The sequence below is a fragment of the Monodelphis domestica genome, chromosome 1 (genome assembly GCF_027887165.1).
Source record: "Monodelphis domestica isolate mMonDom1 chromosome 1, mMonDom1.pri, whole genome shotgun sequence".
In the NCBI taxonomy this organism is placed as follows: domain Eukaryota; kingdom Metazoa; phylum Chordata; class Mammalia; order Didelphimorphia; family Didelphidae; genus Monodelphis; species Monodelphis domestica.
This window is the reverse complement of record NC_077227.1, coordinates 351,166,184-351,182,540: the sequence shown is the minus strand read 5'-3', so window position 1 is coordinate 351,182,540 and position 16,357 is coordinate 351,166,184. Positions and strand designations below refer to the sequence as shown.

General features: G+C 38.9%; 1 protein-coding gene across 3 annotated transcripts in view; it reads right to left on the bottom strand.

The window, feature by feature from the left end:
* ADAMTS2 (ADAM metallopeptidase with thrombospondin type 1 motif 2) overlaps nucleotides 1-16,357 on the bottom strand; it is a 535,678-nt gene that overhangs the window by 398,783 nt on the left and 120,538 nt on the right. The window contains exon 1 of one of the 3 annotated variants that reach the window (XM_056811480.1): nucleotides 7,269-7,606. The exons of 1 other annotated variant lie outside the window; for it this stretch is intronic. The gene's annotated coding sequence lies outside the window, so the exon portion shown is untranslated. Of the gene's footprint in view, nucleotides 1-3,911; nucleotides 4,504-7,268; nucleotides 7,607-16,357 lie in introns of those variants that run through there. One more of the 3 variants, XM_056811479.1, reaches the window with a different exon arrangement.

Below are 16,357 nucleotides of genomic sequence, written 5' to 3'. Positions count from 1 at the left end.
TTTATAGAAAGAGATGGAGAAGAATTACACAAGGTAAGCTGAGAATGCAGGTGGAGCCATATTAGTGGTTGGAGAACCCAGACCAGTGAGATCACAGATCCAATTAAGTAACCAAGTCTACTTTGGCTGTTTACTCTAGGCAATTGTAATTTAATTCAATAAACATTTACTAAATATCAACTATGTGCAAGACAATACATTTGCTGTAAGAGCACTAGATTTAGAGCCAGAAGACTTGGATTTGAACTAGGCTCTGCTACTAACTCGTGTTACATTGAGCAAGTCACTTATTTTTCCTTGTCCTCAACTTCTTCATCAAAAAAATAAGGGGATGAGGGTGGACAGCTAGGCAGCTCAATGGATTGAGAGTCAGACCTAGGAGATGGAAGATCCTGGGTTCAAATCTCAACTTAGAAACTTCTAAGCTGTATGACCCTGGGCAAATCACTTAACCTCCTTGCCTATCCCTTACCATTCTTTTGCCTTGGAATCAATACATATCATTGATTCTAAGGTCGAAAGTAAGGGTTTATAAAAAAGGGGGGGTGGAATAGGAATACATGATATCTAATACTCCTTCCAGCTCTAAATCCTTTGCTATATTACAAAGTCACTCCTTGCTATTTTTTTTTTTGCAAAAACATAGTATTTCAGACACATTCTAGCTTACATGGGTCATTGTGGGCTACCCTGGGAACTTAACCACCAATTGTAGCAGGGTTCCTGTAGGAAAAAGACTTCTAAGTCACATATAACTTATGGAAGATTTTACTATTTTTAGCCACATGAAAAAATATTCTAAATTAATATTGATGAAAGAAATGCAAATTAAAATAATTTTGATATACCTATCAGATTGGCTAACATGACAGGAAAGGAAATGGCAAATGCTGGAGGGGATGTGGAAAAACTGGTACACTTAGACACTATTGTTGAACTTGTAAACTAGTCTAACAATTCTGGAGAACAATTTGGAACTACACCCAAAGGACTATAAAATCGTGCATACTCTTTAATCCAGCAACACTAGAGAAGAGTTAAGTGGTTCTGTGATAGTCACTCAGGCCTGGAGATGGGAGGTCCTGGGTTCAAATTTGACCTCAGATACTTCCTAACTTGTACAACCCTGCACAAGTCACTTAACCTGTTTTGCCTAGCCCTTACCATTCTTCTGCCTTGGAACCTATACTTAGTATTGATTCTAAGACAGAAGGTAAGGGTTTAAAAAATACTACTACTAAGTCTATATCCCAAAAACACCAAAGAAAAAAATAAAAAGGACCTATATGTGTAAAAATATTTAGAGCAGCTTTTTGAGATACCAAGGAATTAGAAATTGAGGGGATACCATAAACTGGAGAATGGCTGAATAAGTTGTGGCATATGATTGTGACAACACACTGTTGTGCTATAAGAAATGACAAGGGAGATGGTTTCAGAAAATCCTGGGAAGATTTCTATGAACTGATACAAAGTGCAGGGACTAGAACCAAGAGGACATTGTATATAGTAATAGAAATATTGTAATGATGGTTAACTATGAAAGACTTAGCTACTCTAATCAATACAATGACCCATGAGCACAAATTTTGTACATCAGTCCTTGGAGTTCTATTTAAATTCAAAACTTTAACTAAAGAACAAAAAGTTCCACTACCTCACAGTTACTCATAAATGCAACCATTCTGAAGTCTACTTCCACAAGCAAACTGGAGGATTTTGTCAGGTTTCAAAGTTAAAGCACACATGGTCCAGCCAGGGTGCAAGTTCTGGCAAGTTTTCGAGTCCCCATAGATTGTCTATTGGTAAGAATATCATTCTTAAAGAAAGAAGGGAAGTGGTACACATACACTAAATTACACTGACACATTGTAAAGTGTGTTTGATCTTATTTTCGAAGCCTTGAAGAACAGTTTTATGATTTGAGTTGATATTTTATGACATTGTTCACATTGATGTTGAATCAGATACAGATGGTAAAGGTGTAAGGAGATATAGGCATGGAGACAAATATATTGAATTTCAAAGGACTTATAATGAAAAATGCTATCCATCTCCACCGAGAGAACTGATTGAGTACATATTAAAGCATACTTCAAAAAGCTTTTTTCTTAACATGACTAATATTGAAATTTGTTTTCTTATGACTTAACATGTATAACTGATACAATGCCTTCTCAATGTGTGGGAGAGGGGTAGGAAGGAGGGAAAGAATTTGGAACTAAATTTTTTTAAATGAATGTAAAAAATAAATTAATATTTTAAAGAAAAGAGTTAACTACTCTTTCATTACAAAAAATTATATTTCAGTTACATTCTGGCTTACATAGATTTTTTTAGGGCTAGGCTGGGTACTTAATCACTAATTATAGTGGGGCTTCTATAGGATAACTTATGGGAAAGTTGGAAAGAGCTTTGGATTGAACATAAAAAACTATCATTCCTTTTTTTTTTTTAACCCTTACCTTCTGTCTGAGAATCAATACTGTTTATTGGTTCTAAAGCAGAAGAGCAGCATTAAGGGCTAGACAATGAGGGTTAAGTGACTTGCCCAGGGTCACACAACTAGGAAGTGTCTGAGGTCAGATTTGAAACCAGGACCTCCCATCTCTAAGCCTGGTTCTCAGTCCACTGAGCCACCTAGCTGCCTCCAGAAACTATCATTCTTTAAGCTTCCTCCTAGTTTGAGAGAAAGGAGAGGGAAGGAGGGATGGAGGAACAGAGGGATGGAAAAGTGGGGGTGAACAAAAATTATTTTAACCTAGATAAGGATAAGAAGGTAATGTGAGAATAGGAGAATAACAGAACTGAACCCAACTTTGTTTTTATTTTTGTTTCTGAGCTAAAGAGATATTTAGTGGGTACCCTCAGAGATTCCCCCCATTTAAATAGGGAAGAGTCAAATGATAAAAGGAAGAAGAATGACCTGGAGGCTGTCATAAATAGCTACTACAATACAGATTGGGTGGATAATTTTATCTCAGCTAACTTCAAAAGAAGAAAGGTTACTTAGTCATGGTGGTAAAGGGAGAGTCGAAATGGCAGTGGGGAGCAAAGTGTGTCAGGAGATGTAAGAGGATAAGCAACACTGTAAAAGCTAGGTGGTACAGCAGTGTTATTGGGGGAATCCAGGTCTTAGTGAGAGATAATAGACTGAAGGAATGTGAAAAAAAGAGGGCCAGAGTGAGGTGAATTTTTCAAGATGGAACATGAATTCTAGAAGGCACAATGGAAGGGGAGGGAAAGGGTAGATTTAGGTGAAACAGAGTTGAAGAGGATAAGAGTAAGGGAACAGAAGGGAGCAGGTAGAAGATAGTTTACTCATAACATGGCTAATAGATTAATTCAGGAATAGAGGGAGTAAAAGGAGGCAGGAGATTGTTTACCATAGGAGTAGTGGTGGGTAACAAGATAAATAATATAGCTCACAGTCTCACAGGTGCTATAGGGCTGAGACTGGGTTCAGCCAACTTCTGCAGCTGCTCCTCCAGGTAAAACAAAATGGAACGAAGGGCTAGTGATGGAAAGGTGATGACAGCAAATCAGTGAGGGTGGAAAGGAGAAGAAGAGCAAAAGAGATATTGCCAAAGCAGAATCAAAGAAATTTGGTGATAGAAATGGGACAGTACAAGATAGTTTTAAAGTTTTGATCTTATGTATCTAGGAATATGGTAATGTAATGGAAATAAATATAAAAACTAGAAGGAAAACCAAAGGATGTAGATATAGATTAGTTAAATCACACAAAAACATTAAACTAAAAAACAGTTATATCTGGTTGGAGAGAGAAGCAATGAAAAGGAATTCCCCTAAGAGAGACTCTCGAAACCTAGTTTGAATTTCTTTGTATACCCTGAACTTAGCACATTGTCGACACAGAATAAGCCCTTAATAAATGCTTGCTTTCTTACCTTTTGTTATACTTAAATATAGTGCGCATCAGAAAACCTTGGCAAAATAGTAAGTGCCTTAAGGGTGGAGACTTTGGCTTTTTGTCTTCTCTTGCACATGGCTCACACTTATTTGAAGTCTGTTGAGTTTTCCAGGCCAAAAAACAACAGGTTCTGTTTTTATTTGGGTTACATTTGAGTTTCTTGAGAAGGGGGAATCCAACCCCACACTTCTCTACTATAAGGACCCATTGCCTGTGAATTGGCCCCATCTTTGCACATGTTTAAATCTGAAGACTTGGAAATTGCTGGCTTCCTTCAAATCTTTCTGTTTTAAGGATATCTTGAGGCAGAGTCTCCAGGTCATGATGACTTCCTACTGTTCTTTTAAATCCAGATGTAGCAACCTCTTATTGTCTAAGTCCTTGCCAAAGATGATTAAATTCTCATCATATGTTTGCAAGGGGTCAGCAGATGTCCTCAATAAATACTTGTTGAATTGGATTATAACTTAGAGACCTTTGGTCATGAGATGTTGACTAGTTTTCCCCAGATCACACAGCAAGAGCCAGGTCCAAGCTATTTCTATGGTTATAGCTGATTGGAGGAGCTGATGCTCCTGGATTTTCTAGAAACTAACTCTAAAACCCAACAACATGAGCACTTAAATTAATGACTAACATTTTACATTCAGCTATGGAAATAGAGTGGTTATGCCTGACTGTTGATCTCATGTGAACAGTTCAATATCTCTAGACCTAAGGTCTTCAAACCTATAATTAATTCAGACATGTGCCCAACCCTGTGCTTGTCTATATAAACTGGGGGTTGAGAGACAGAGAAACCAAAGCTAGGTCCTGTCTTCAAGGACTTCAAGGCTTGCAGAGAACAGAGGAATTCAGATCCTATCCTTGGGAATCCCACAATTTTGGAGAGGGAAGTGGTGGGAAAAATCCAACAGGAAAGAAGGTACATCTGAAGCAGACTTAAGCCCTGCCTCCTTCAAGAACACTAGAGGAGACAGGTGAAGTAGACATGGGTCTTTCCCTCAGGGTTCTTTATTTGAAGGAGACAGGAGAAGCAGCCTATGCTCTGAACTCAAGGATATCACAATCCTGAGGGACAGTGAACAAAGAAAGACTGGGCATTAACCTTGCTGTAGGTGAATTTGCGTTTTGGAGAAAGGGAGGTGTTGCCAAAAAGGATCAGAATTGGGCCCTTACTTTGGAGAGCATATTATGAAAGGAAAGATAAAGAACAGATTCAGAGGCTGTGCTCAGGGGATCAGAATTAGAGGAGACATTGAGAAATAAGGAAAGCCTTCAGAGTTCGGAAAGGCAGGGTAGTAGTAAACTGGAGTCTCCACCTAATGGACCTCACAGTCTAAGATCAGAGTCCTTAATGATTTTTTGGTCATGGTCCCCTTTAACAATCTGGTGAAACCTATGGATCCTTTCTTAAGAATAATTATTTTAAATGCCTAAAATTAACCACTCGGGATTATAGAGGAAATCAACAACTATATATTGAAATAAAGATGTAAATTTTTTTTTACATCCAAGTTCATAGAACCCTCTGAAATCTATTCAGATCTCTTCCAGGGACCCTGGGTAAAGAATTGGTCTAGGAGGAGAGAATAAATACATTGTCTTTTGTCAAAACTGTTGTTCAGGGATGCACAATCTTGGGAAAAAAATAAGGCTCTTACACATGACACAATAAGAGAAGAAGGCAAAAAAGTGGCCCACCCACCAGGAGAACAATGAGGGACTAGATGATCAAGAAGATGGGGCAATGCTGACTGACTGGAGCTAAGAGGAGGGGAGGGGAAATGGAAGGTATGATTTCATAGAAAAGGTCAGATTTAACATGGACCTTGAAAGATAAGATTCTGAATATCAGAGAGGGAGCACCTCCCCCAGGCTTCTTCAAATAAAGAAGTTATAAAGGCAGATGAGATAATTGCTATAAGGTACACACTTATTATTACATATAGAACCTGCTGTTTATCTCCCTGGGAAGGTTTCGTGCTGATTTCCCTCCCCAATACCATTGGGATACCTACTTTGTTCTTGTGGATTTGTTTCTATTCTCGTTTCATTCAGACCACTATCCATCTTCAGTTTTTAATTTTCGCTTGGTCTTAAACACAATTTCTGCAGTTTCCAAGCTTACCATTATATCAGAACAGATGGTCCAACACTTGGATTTGTTTTCATTACAAGTGCACTTTCCCATTCTCCTCCTCCTTGTCCCTCCTAGCCTGCAGTCAATAGGCAAAAGCATCTCTGATGAGGACCCCTGGGAAAGGGAGCCAAAGAGCCAGCTACTAGTCTAAGCTACTAGTGCCTTAGCCAGCTCTCTGGAGGTGCTAGTGCCTGACTGTGCCAGGTTCTTCTGCTTAGCAACCTGGGTACCTATCTCCCTGGGAAACAGCTGGGTCCAGGCCTGAATTTGGTTAAAAGATTATGTAAAGCAGGCCAAAAAACATACTCCTTCCCTGAATAGGACAGTTATCTTTGTTCTATTCTCCAGGCACAGCTTGAACCCTAATCCTGGGCACTGACTGAGCCTCCTTTTCTAGCTAATCCTCTAACTTGGGTAACTTCCACATTCACCTCTGCTCCTATTGTCAAAAAATAAAAAATAAAAAAATCACACTGGTTTGCTCCATTACAAATTCATACTCTCTAACCCTCAACTGGATCTTCATTACTATACAGGAATCTCTTGTTCATCTCTAATTGGCTCTAATTGACTCATTTCTCCCAGCAGCCATTCCAGATCTCCCTCTCTCTCTTCAAACCCCTCAATTTTACTTCCATCCCCCATCTCTTTACAACAAAGGGTCTTGTCTTCTTTACTGAGAAGATTAGGGCACTCCAAGGGGTCTCTCTCATCTCCCCAACTCTCCCAAACCTCCATATGTATACTCCCAATTTCTTCCTTCAATAAATACTAAAACTCCTATACTGGCCTCAAGTTCCCATCTCATCTTTTTTTTTTTTCTTCAAACCCTTACCTTCCATCCTAGAATCAATACTGTCTATTCATTCCAAGGCAGAAGTGGCAAGGGCTAGCAATGGGAGTTAAGTGACTTACCTAGAGCCACACAGCTAGGAAGTAAGTGTCTAAGGACAGATTTGGACCCAGGGCCTCCCATCTTTAGGCTGGCTCTCAATCCACTGAGCCACCTAGCTGTGCCCCCCACCATCTTTTAAAATCTAACATTTTACCAATGTTATTTATATCAACAAGACATGGGTTACAATGGTCTCTGAAGGATTAAATATCACAGGGAAGACAATGGAGAGACATGTAAAGAACATGATTATGCTATGTCAGCTAATCAATAGGTAAGAAGGGTAAAGGCATCACCAATGAAGCATATGCCAGGTAGAGAAGATAATGTAGTCATGTTGTCAGGGTGAGACACGAAAGATGAATGGTAGAAGTGTTCCGCTAGTACCTTGACCATGCTTCCAGTATATTGAATAGATAGACCCCTTGTGATAAATTTATAGGAAGACATAGACAAAAGTTGCACAGTTGAACAGTCATGGATGGGTTGCATTCTACAATGGTGGAGGAAACAACAAAATCAATGAGATCAAAAAGTCATTTGAGTTTTCAGAAGATTGAGGTAGTCTTCCCTTTTTGCTAAGGCTAGCCTAGTCACCTATTCCCCCAATACAATCCCCTCCCATCTTCTCTGAGATCTTGTTTCATCAATCTTGAATTCTGTATTCCATGTTCTGTATTCCATGTTCCAGCTAAACTTGACTACATATTGTTCCTGTATTCCACAATGTTCTTTCCTACCTCAAATATTTTACAAGCTACTTTTGTGCCTATAATGGCTCTATACCTCCCCACAACTCCACCTTTTGAAATCCTTTCCCCAAATTAGATACCACCTCTTCCATTAAACTTTCTCTGCCACCAGCAATTCAGTGATCCCTTTTCCCTGTATCTCTCATGCCCCTGTTGACTTCCCCTATACTCTTACGTTCTGTCTTAAAATCAATACAAAGTTTCAGTTCCAAGGCAGAAGAACGGTAAGGGCTAAGGCAATCAGGGTTAAGTAACTTGCCCAGGGTCACACAGTTGGAAGTGTCTGAGGCCACATTTGAACCCAGAACCTTCCATCTTTAAGTCTGGCTCTCTATTCAGTAAGCCACCTAGCTGTCCCAACTTCTATATTCTTAACCATATTTTAATTTTTATTATAACTATGTATCTCATTTTCATTCTAGACTCTAAGTTATTTTGCAGCCTGTGCAAAAAGCTGAATTTTCAGTATGAATTTTCTTCTTCCTATTCTCAATGTTGAGCACAGAGCTTTGAATACAGCAGGTGCCTATTAAGCATTTGTCAAATTTGAATCTGCACCCCTGTCTCTGCCTAATAGGGCAAGGTGAGTAGTACATTCAGCAATGTAATACTGCTAGCCACTTTCACAATATCTGTTTTCCCTGGAGAAACTGAAGAAATATTTGTGTCTCTGAAAAGGCAGCTCAGCTCCTCCCCAGAGTCTGAAATGAATCAAGGGTCATCAGACCTCTCTTCCCATCAAAGAATACTTGAATTCCCATTTCTGATAGCAACAAAAAGCCACAATTCAAATAAGAACCTGGCATTTTCATCTTGCCTCTTACTCCCTTTTAGACAGCCCAAAATACAGAAGTACCTATGCTCCAAAAGGTCTTACTTTGAAACGATCTGAGTACCATGGCCAGTGATTCCCTTCCACAGACATCTCAACCCACGGTCTTACCAAGCATCAGGAAAGACACCTGAATTTAAGTGGAATCCAGTTGGGAGATAAAGCAGATGATGACAGGCCTCAAGACCATGTCAAAAGAGGAATAGATAAAGGAAGTAGAAATGTTTAGAAGGGGATGGGGTGAACAACTTTAAGAAGATAGTGACATGATAGTTATCGTGTATATGAAAGTTTGTCACTGGGAAAGAGCAATTAGAGTTGTTTTGTTTGTCCTCAATGTGCTGAACAAATGAATGCAAGGCACAAGGGAAAGATCATGGGTTCTGGAGTCAGAGAACCTGAGTTCAAATCCAAATTTTGTTACTTACTAGCTATACCCTTGGGCTAGAAATTCTACCTCCTTAGAATTCAGTTTACTCATCTCTAAAATGAGTGGGTTGGAAGGGGCAACTAGGTGGCTCAGTGGAATGAGAACCAGTTCTAGAGATGGGAGGTCCCAGGTTCAAACCAAGCCTCAGACACTTTCCAGGTGTGTAACCCTTGGCAAATCACTTAATCTCCATTGTTTAGTCCTTACCTAAGCTCTTCTGTCTTAGAACTACTTATACAGTAGTGATTCTAAGATGGTTAAAAAAAGTGGATTGGAATTAAATGTCTCCTGAAGTTTCTTCCAACTCTAGATCTCTCATTCTATATGTTATTGGAAGGCATATTTTAGTCAATTTAAAGAAAATCTTCCTAAAAAGTCAGGAAAACCTAATTCAAATCTAGCCTTGGAAATTTATTAGCTATGTGCTACTGGGCAAGTCCCTTTTCCTCCCTGGATTGAATTTCCTCCTCTGCAAAATAGGGGGAAGAAGGGGTTGAACTAGGTGTGTTCTAAGACCCCTTCTAAGTCTAACTGTGTGATGTTGTGATTCTTTTTCTTATTGTTGTTCCAACTGTCATAATATTATATTTTTCCCAATCACACATAAAATCAATTTTTAACATATATTTTCTAAAATTTTGAGTTCTAAATTCTCTCTCTCTCTCTCCTTTCTCTCTTAGACAGTAAGCAATTTGATATAGGTTATATATGTCTGTATGATCTTGTGATTCTAAATGAGTAACAATTGGGCTATAGTTCGCTATATATAACTAACACTTATAGAGCACTTTAAGGTTCGCAAAATGCTTTACAATTATTAACTCATTTCATCTTCATGACAACCCTGGGAGGGAGATGCTATCTATTATCATTCCCATTTTACAGATGATAGAAAAAAGGCAGATAGCAATTAAAGGACTTTTCCAGGGTCTCAAAGCTAGTAAGTTTCTGCAGCTAACTTGAACTCAGGTCTTCCTGACTCCAGGTCCAGCCCTCTTTCCACTGGGCCACCTAGCTGACTAGCTAGATTGGACTAGGGATGAATTGGAGAATATTCATAGGTCCTTTGCAGACAATATTCACTCAAGAGTATGCATGAACAATGTTGCATGATAAAGCATTTATAAAGTGTTCACTGTTTGTCAGGAGCTGGACTAAGTACTCTAGACACAAATACAAAAAGTACAAAAGATTCTGCCTTTAGGAAATTTACCTTCTTCTTTAAAAACTCTTACCTTCTGTCTTAGTATCAATTCTAAGACAGCACAGCAAAGTCTAGGCAATCACAGTTAAGTGACTTGCCCAGGATTACTTAGCTAGGAAGTGTCTGAGGCCAGCTTTAAACCCAAGTCTGCCCAGTTCCAGGTCTGATGCTCTATCTACTGTGCTACCTGTCCTTGTAGACATGCTAAACTCAGTATGTTCAAAACTGAATTCATTATCTTCCCTCCTAAACTTTCTATCCTTTCCATAATTCCCCATTAATATATATTTTAAACCCTTACCTTTCATCTTAGAACCAATACTTCTGCCAAGGCAGAAGAGTAGTAAGGTCCAAGCAATGAGGGTTAAGTCTCTAGGCTTGCCATTCAATCCATTTAGCCACCTTGCTAACCCCTTGGAGCTTATCTTCTAATGAGGAAAGACAATGCATACAGAACAGCTGGAAAGGGGAGGAAGAGGTTTGTATGTGGCCTCATAGTTTGGAAATGGTTGCCAGAAATAATGAGGAAGCCTAATTCTGTCAGAGAATGGTTTTAGGGGCATTGGTGTTCCTCATCTGGGAGTTCCCTGTTGTAATAAAATCACACATCCAGTCTCATCCCCTATCCACAACCCCAAATATTCTGAGAAGGGTCAGGGTATTGTTTTATATAGTAGCAATGGATCTTAAATACAAATTTTGTTCAGGGACCCAAATAGATACCCTATGCAATGAGCTAGGGATGACAAAGATGAGGATAAAGGCCAGGGTACTGATACACGTCTTTGCTCTCTGAAGACCATTAATACTGGGCCTCTGAGATGGACATTCTACTATCTATATTACTAAGGAGCCCCTGTCTGTGACAGGTTGTTTCCTAGACTCAACCTCATTATAGAACCATTAAGGACAACCAACAAAGGCAAAAATAGCAAACTGTCTCAGCATTAGGGCCCTTTACCCTAGGTCACACAAGTAGCAGGAAACAGAGCTGGAATTTGAACCCCAAGTCCAACACTGCTTCCATTGAATCACATTGTCTGCTCCCTAGGAAATCAATTTCTTCCCATCAATGGACTCTCAGTCACAAGAGCCATTATGAAATCACTTCCCTACATACTCTACCATGTGAGTTCAGTCCATTTCCCAGGCCAAACTTGAGTCTTAATGCTTTCTCTTTTTTGCCTTGTATGCCAATGGCTTATCCTATGGGTTATCACAAGTAGATTCTCCTGGCAACTGACATTGTTCTCTCTGACCATGTTCAACACAGACAGGGACATACACACAGATATGCAGACAGACAACATACTATCAACAAGAGGCACATAAAAACACATATGTTCATGCAGAGAGATGGGCATGGTTGGGGAAAGCACTGGTTCTGAATCAGAGTTCCTGGGTTCAAATCTTACCATTGATATTCACAAGAATGACCTTGGGCAAGTTACTTAACCTCCCTTGGCCTCAGTTTCCTCATCAGCAAAATGAAGAAATTGGAATACATCCTCTGCAGGCCTCTCTCTTCCAGCTAGAATCCTAGGATCCATAGACACAAATGCATTGAATGCCCATGGCATTACCCAGACACAGAGTGATATCATAGAGACATATCTGTGTCTTTTTGTCTAAGAGGTTCTGGCGCATAATTTGACCTAGGAGAAGGTTCCAGTGGTCTCTCCTTTGCTGAAGAGGTGCTAACTAGGTGCTTGTTTGCCATTAGGTACTTTCTGAGGTAAACTCAAGAGAGGCCTAAGCTCACTTGTGTTTCCAAAAATAAGGGTCACATCATCGTGTCAGTATGTCCTGACGGTCTCTCGCAACCTTAAAAAAAGCGCTAATTTTCACAAAACAGACCTGGTTGTTCTGACTTCTCTGCCAAGCTAATTAGCTTCTTCACACATGTTTCCTGTTCTTGTGAGCTTTGTTTATAGATTCTACAGGGAAGCTGGAGAGGAAAAAGTCGGTGTCTTGATTTAATGAGTGTTTTCCCTTTTCACTGAAATGACTAAGATATGACCCAGTGCCCAATGGTTTCCTGCCCAGAACTTGCACAGAAGGCCAAAAAGCATCATGGGATGGTTTCTATTCAAATATTGTCAGTCTGTGAGATGAAGTGAGTCTTGAGATGAAACCAAGGATACGTGGGGTCAAGAGTACCAAGAGGTATGTACCCAATTATTGGGGCAGGGGAAGAGATTTGTTGCTTTTTTTTTTTATCCAACTATCATTTCCTTGAAGAGTCTGACCTAAGAGAGGATAGAAATATCTGACACAGAGAGAAAAGCACACAGAAGGGTAAGTCCAGAAGACATTCATTTATTAAATTAGTACCATGGGCAGGGATCCTCAGAATACTAAGATGAAAAAAATGCAAGGTCTTTTTGTCAAGGAACTTGCAATATAACAGGGAAAGTAAGACATGCACATACGTGTGATATGAGGTAACTTGGAAAAGAACAATTCATATTCAGCTTGGGAGTTGCACACTTACTAACCTCCAGACAATTAAACTCTCCTGCTACCCACAGTCACATGGTCATGTGACTGATAACAAGGAGAGAACATTATGTATACCTCCTGTGAGTTAATCATAGAGGAATAGAATAGCATCCTCAGAGCAGAAAGAGAATTTAAAAATCATCCAGTCCAAAAATAATAATAAAAAATTTCATTTGGAGGAACAAAAAGCCTAGAATCTCAAGGGAAATAATGAAAAAAGAAAGATGGGAATGAAAGGGAAATAGGATTTTCAGACCTCAAACTGTGTTATAAATTGATCATTATCAAAATTATTTGATATTTGCTTTAAAAATAGTAAAGCAGATCAGTAGAAAAGTCTAGAGAAGTAAGAATTAGAAACAATGGAACTCAATAAAGCATTTGATGAACCTAAGAACATAAACACTAGAGGAAGAATCATGTGACAAGAATTGCTGAGAAAACTTTAAATCAGTTTGGTAGAAATTAGTTTTAGACCTATGTGTTACACCATGTACCACCATAAGTTCAAAATGGATACATAATCTGAATACTAACAATTATTCCATTAACAAATTAGAAGAAAACCAGTACAACTATGGTTAGGGAAAGAGTCTTAAACAATCCAGGGATAGAGGTGATCACAAAAGATAAAGGATAAATGGAAGTATATTAAATTTTGAAAAGCTTTTGTAAGGACAAAATTAATGTAAATAGGACAAAAGAAGCTATAAAAAGCAAAATCTCTGATGAGGATCTGCTATCCAAAACACATCAGTGCACTGGGTCCTTGGGGCATTGGGTCCCTGGCATACATGCCCACAGAGAGGTCTATGCATGCCATCTCTGGCATGCATGCCATAGGTTCGCCATCACGGCTATATGATAGTGTTCCAAATCACTAATGAGAGAAATACAAATAAAAACAATTCTAAGATTTTACATAACACTAAGCAAATTGGTTAGTCAATATTGGTGAAGCTATGGTAAGACAGACAGTCTAATATAATTCTGGTAGAACTGCAAATTGGTCCAGCCTCTCTGGAAAGGATTTTGGAATTATGCCAAGCAAATGACTAAAATGCCTATACCTACTTAGCCAAGTAACCAAAAGGAGGATCATTTAAAAGTAGATGTGCACACTCTAGTACAAATATTAATAATATGGAAATAGGTGTCGATCAATGGCACATGTAAAACCTAGTGGAATTGCTTGTTGGCTATGAGAGGGGGAGGGAGGAGGGAAGGGAAAGAATGTGAATCATGTAACCATGGAAAAATATTCTAAATTAATTCATGAAATAAATAAACTTTAAAATGACTATACCTTTTGACTCGGAGATCCAACGACCACAAGGCTTATTATACCTCAGGGAGATCAACAAAAGACAGAAATATCCTATATACAACAAAATGTTTGTAGCTAAACTTTTTTGTGCATGTGGTAACAACTGAAAACAAAGTTGCTATTTGATTGATGAATTGATAAATAAAATTCCCATTAGACTATAAGCTATTTAAGAGTAGGAGTTGTATATTATCTTTTTTGTGTGTGTATCCCCAGCCTTTAGCACAGTGTCTAGCACACAGTAGGTACTTAATAAGTACATCAAGAGTGACTGAAATTTTGGCACATGAATGTAATAGTATTAGTACCACAAGAAGTGAATAACTAGAGAAGCCTAAGTGTTTTGAAATAAACTGATTTTAAATAAACAGAACAGCATGGTTACATATAAAATGACTACAACAACCTAAAGGGAAAGAAGAAAGGGAAAATTAAAGCAAACTAAATGTTGTGTCCTATCAGTGACAAAGGTTTATCTGAAGAAAAGATTAAAAAAAAAAACCTTTCCTTTCTTTGCTGAGGTGGAGAAATATGAATACATAACAGGATACATCTTCTCAGAATCAGCTAATATGGCTAGTAACAGTGCGTTAATTTTCCTGCCTTTCCATTTTGTTGTTCTTTATTAGTTTTGGTGAAATGGAGAAAGGAATTTATTTTCAAATAAGGGTGATATAATCAATCAATATATAAACATTTATTCAGCACCTATTATGTATCAGATACTGTGCTCAGCCCCAGAGATACAAAAAGAAGCAAAGACAGTCCCTGCCCCCAAGGGGCTTAAAATCTAATGGAGGAGACAACACACAAGCAAATACATACAAAGCAAGCTATGTACAAGATAAATAGGAAATGATTAAAAGAGGGAAAGCTCTAGAATTAAGAGAGGTTGGGAAAGTCTTCCTGTAAAAGGCAGGATTTTTAGTTGGGAAATAAAGGAAGTCAGGGAAGTCGGCAGTTGGGGGGGAACAGGGAGAGTATTCCAGACATGGAGGATAATCAGAGAAAATGCCCAGAACTAAGAGTTGAAGTGTCTTGTTCTTGGAACAGTCAGGAGGTAAGGGTCACTAGATCAATGAGTATGTGTTGCGGGATAAGAAGCAAGAAGACTGGAAAGGTAGGAGAGGGTAGGTTATGAAAGGCATTTTGCATTTGAAATTGGGGCAAATAAGAAAAGTCACTGGAATTTATAGAAGGGGAGAGGGTGTTGTGATCTATGCTTTAGGATAATCACTTTAGTGGCTGAATGAAGCATGGACTGGAGTGGGGACCTGATCTTGAAATAATCAGGTGTGAGGTGATGAGGTCCTGCACTAGAGTGGTGGCAATGTCAGAGGACAGAGATGTTGCCACTGTGAAATCAACAGGCCTTCGTAACAGTTTGGATGTAGGGGATGAAAGATAGTGAGGACCAAGGATGACACCTAGATTGTGAACCTGAAGGACCTGGGAGGATGGTGTTAGGATGGTTGGAGGTGGGGAGGGTTTAGGAGAAAAGATGATGAGTTCTGTTTTGAACAGTCTGTTTTAAGTTTAAGATGTCTGTTAGATATCCATTTCATGATGTCTAAAAGGCAGTTGAAGATGTGAGACTGGAGATCAGCAGAGAATTTGAAGCAGGAAAGTTTAGATTTGAAAATCAGCATAAAGATGTTAATTAAATCCATTGGAGCTGATGACATCAACAAGTGAAGTATTATGGAGGGAAAGGAGAAGAGAGGAGAACTCAGGACAGAACCCTGAGGGAAACTACTGTGAATGTGAAATCCCCCAGTCCTACCCACCCCAAGATCTCTTTTAATACTAAGGATCAGTTAGACTGTCATCCTGTATTATTGTTGTAATGTTACCAGGCTTTGAAATTATTAAGCATTCTGTGTACACATGTTATATTGCATACACTCGTGTTATACTGCATACACTCTGCTGACTCTTCCATCCTATATATAAAACCCTTGTATGCATATCTGCTGACTTCAGGCTTATGGCAAAAAGTTCCTTTAGAAGGGGACTAATCTCAAGGCTCAAGTTCTTCAGTTGCCAACCAGAGTCCGGCTTTATTGTAAGACTGGACCTCTATCAATAAACCTATTTCTTTTTGGTTTGGAGACTTGTTTGTGTGTGTGTGTGGGGGGGCTAATAAGTTTGTCACACTATGCCATAGTGTGTCACTATGTCACACTATATACATAGTGACTATGGTATATAAAAATGAAATGTATCAATAATTTTTTTTAAAAAAGGTCTAGTCCAACCTCCAACTCCTTGTAGGAATTCCCTCTAGTACCTCCCTTCAAAGACAATCATCCAGTCTTAGCCAAATGATAATATCAAT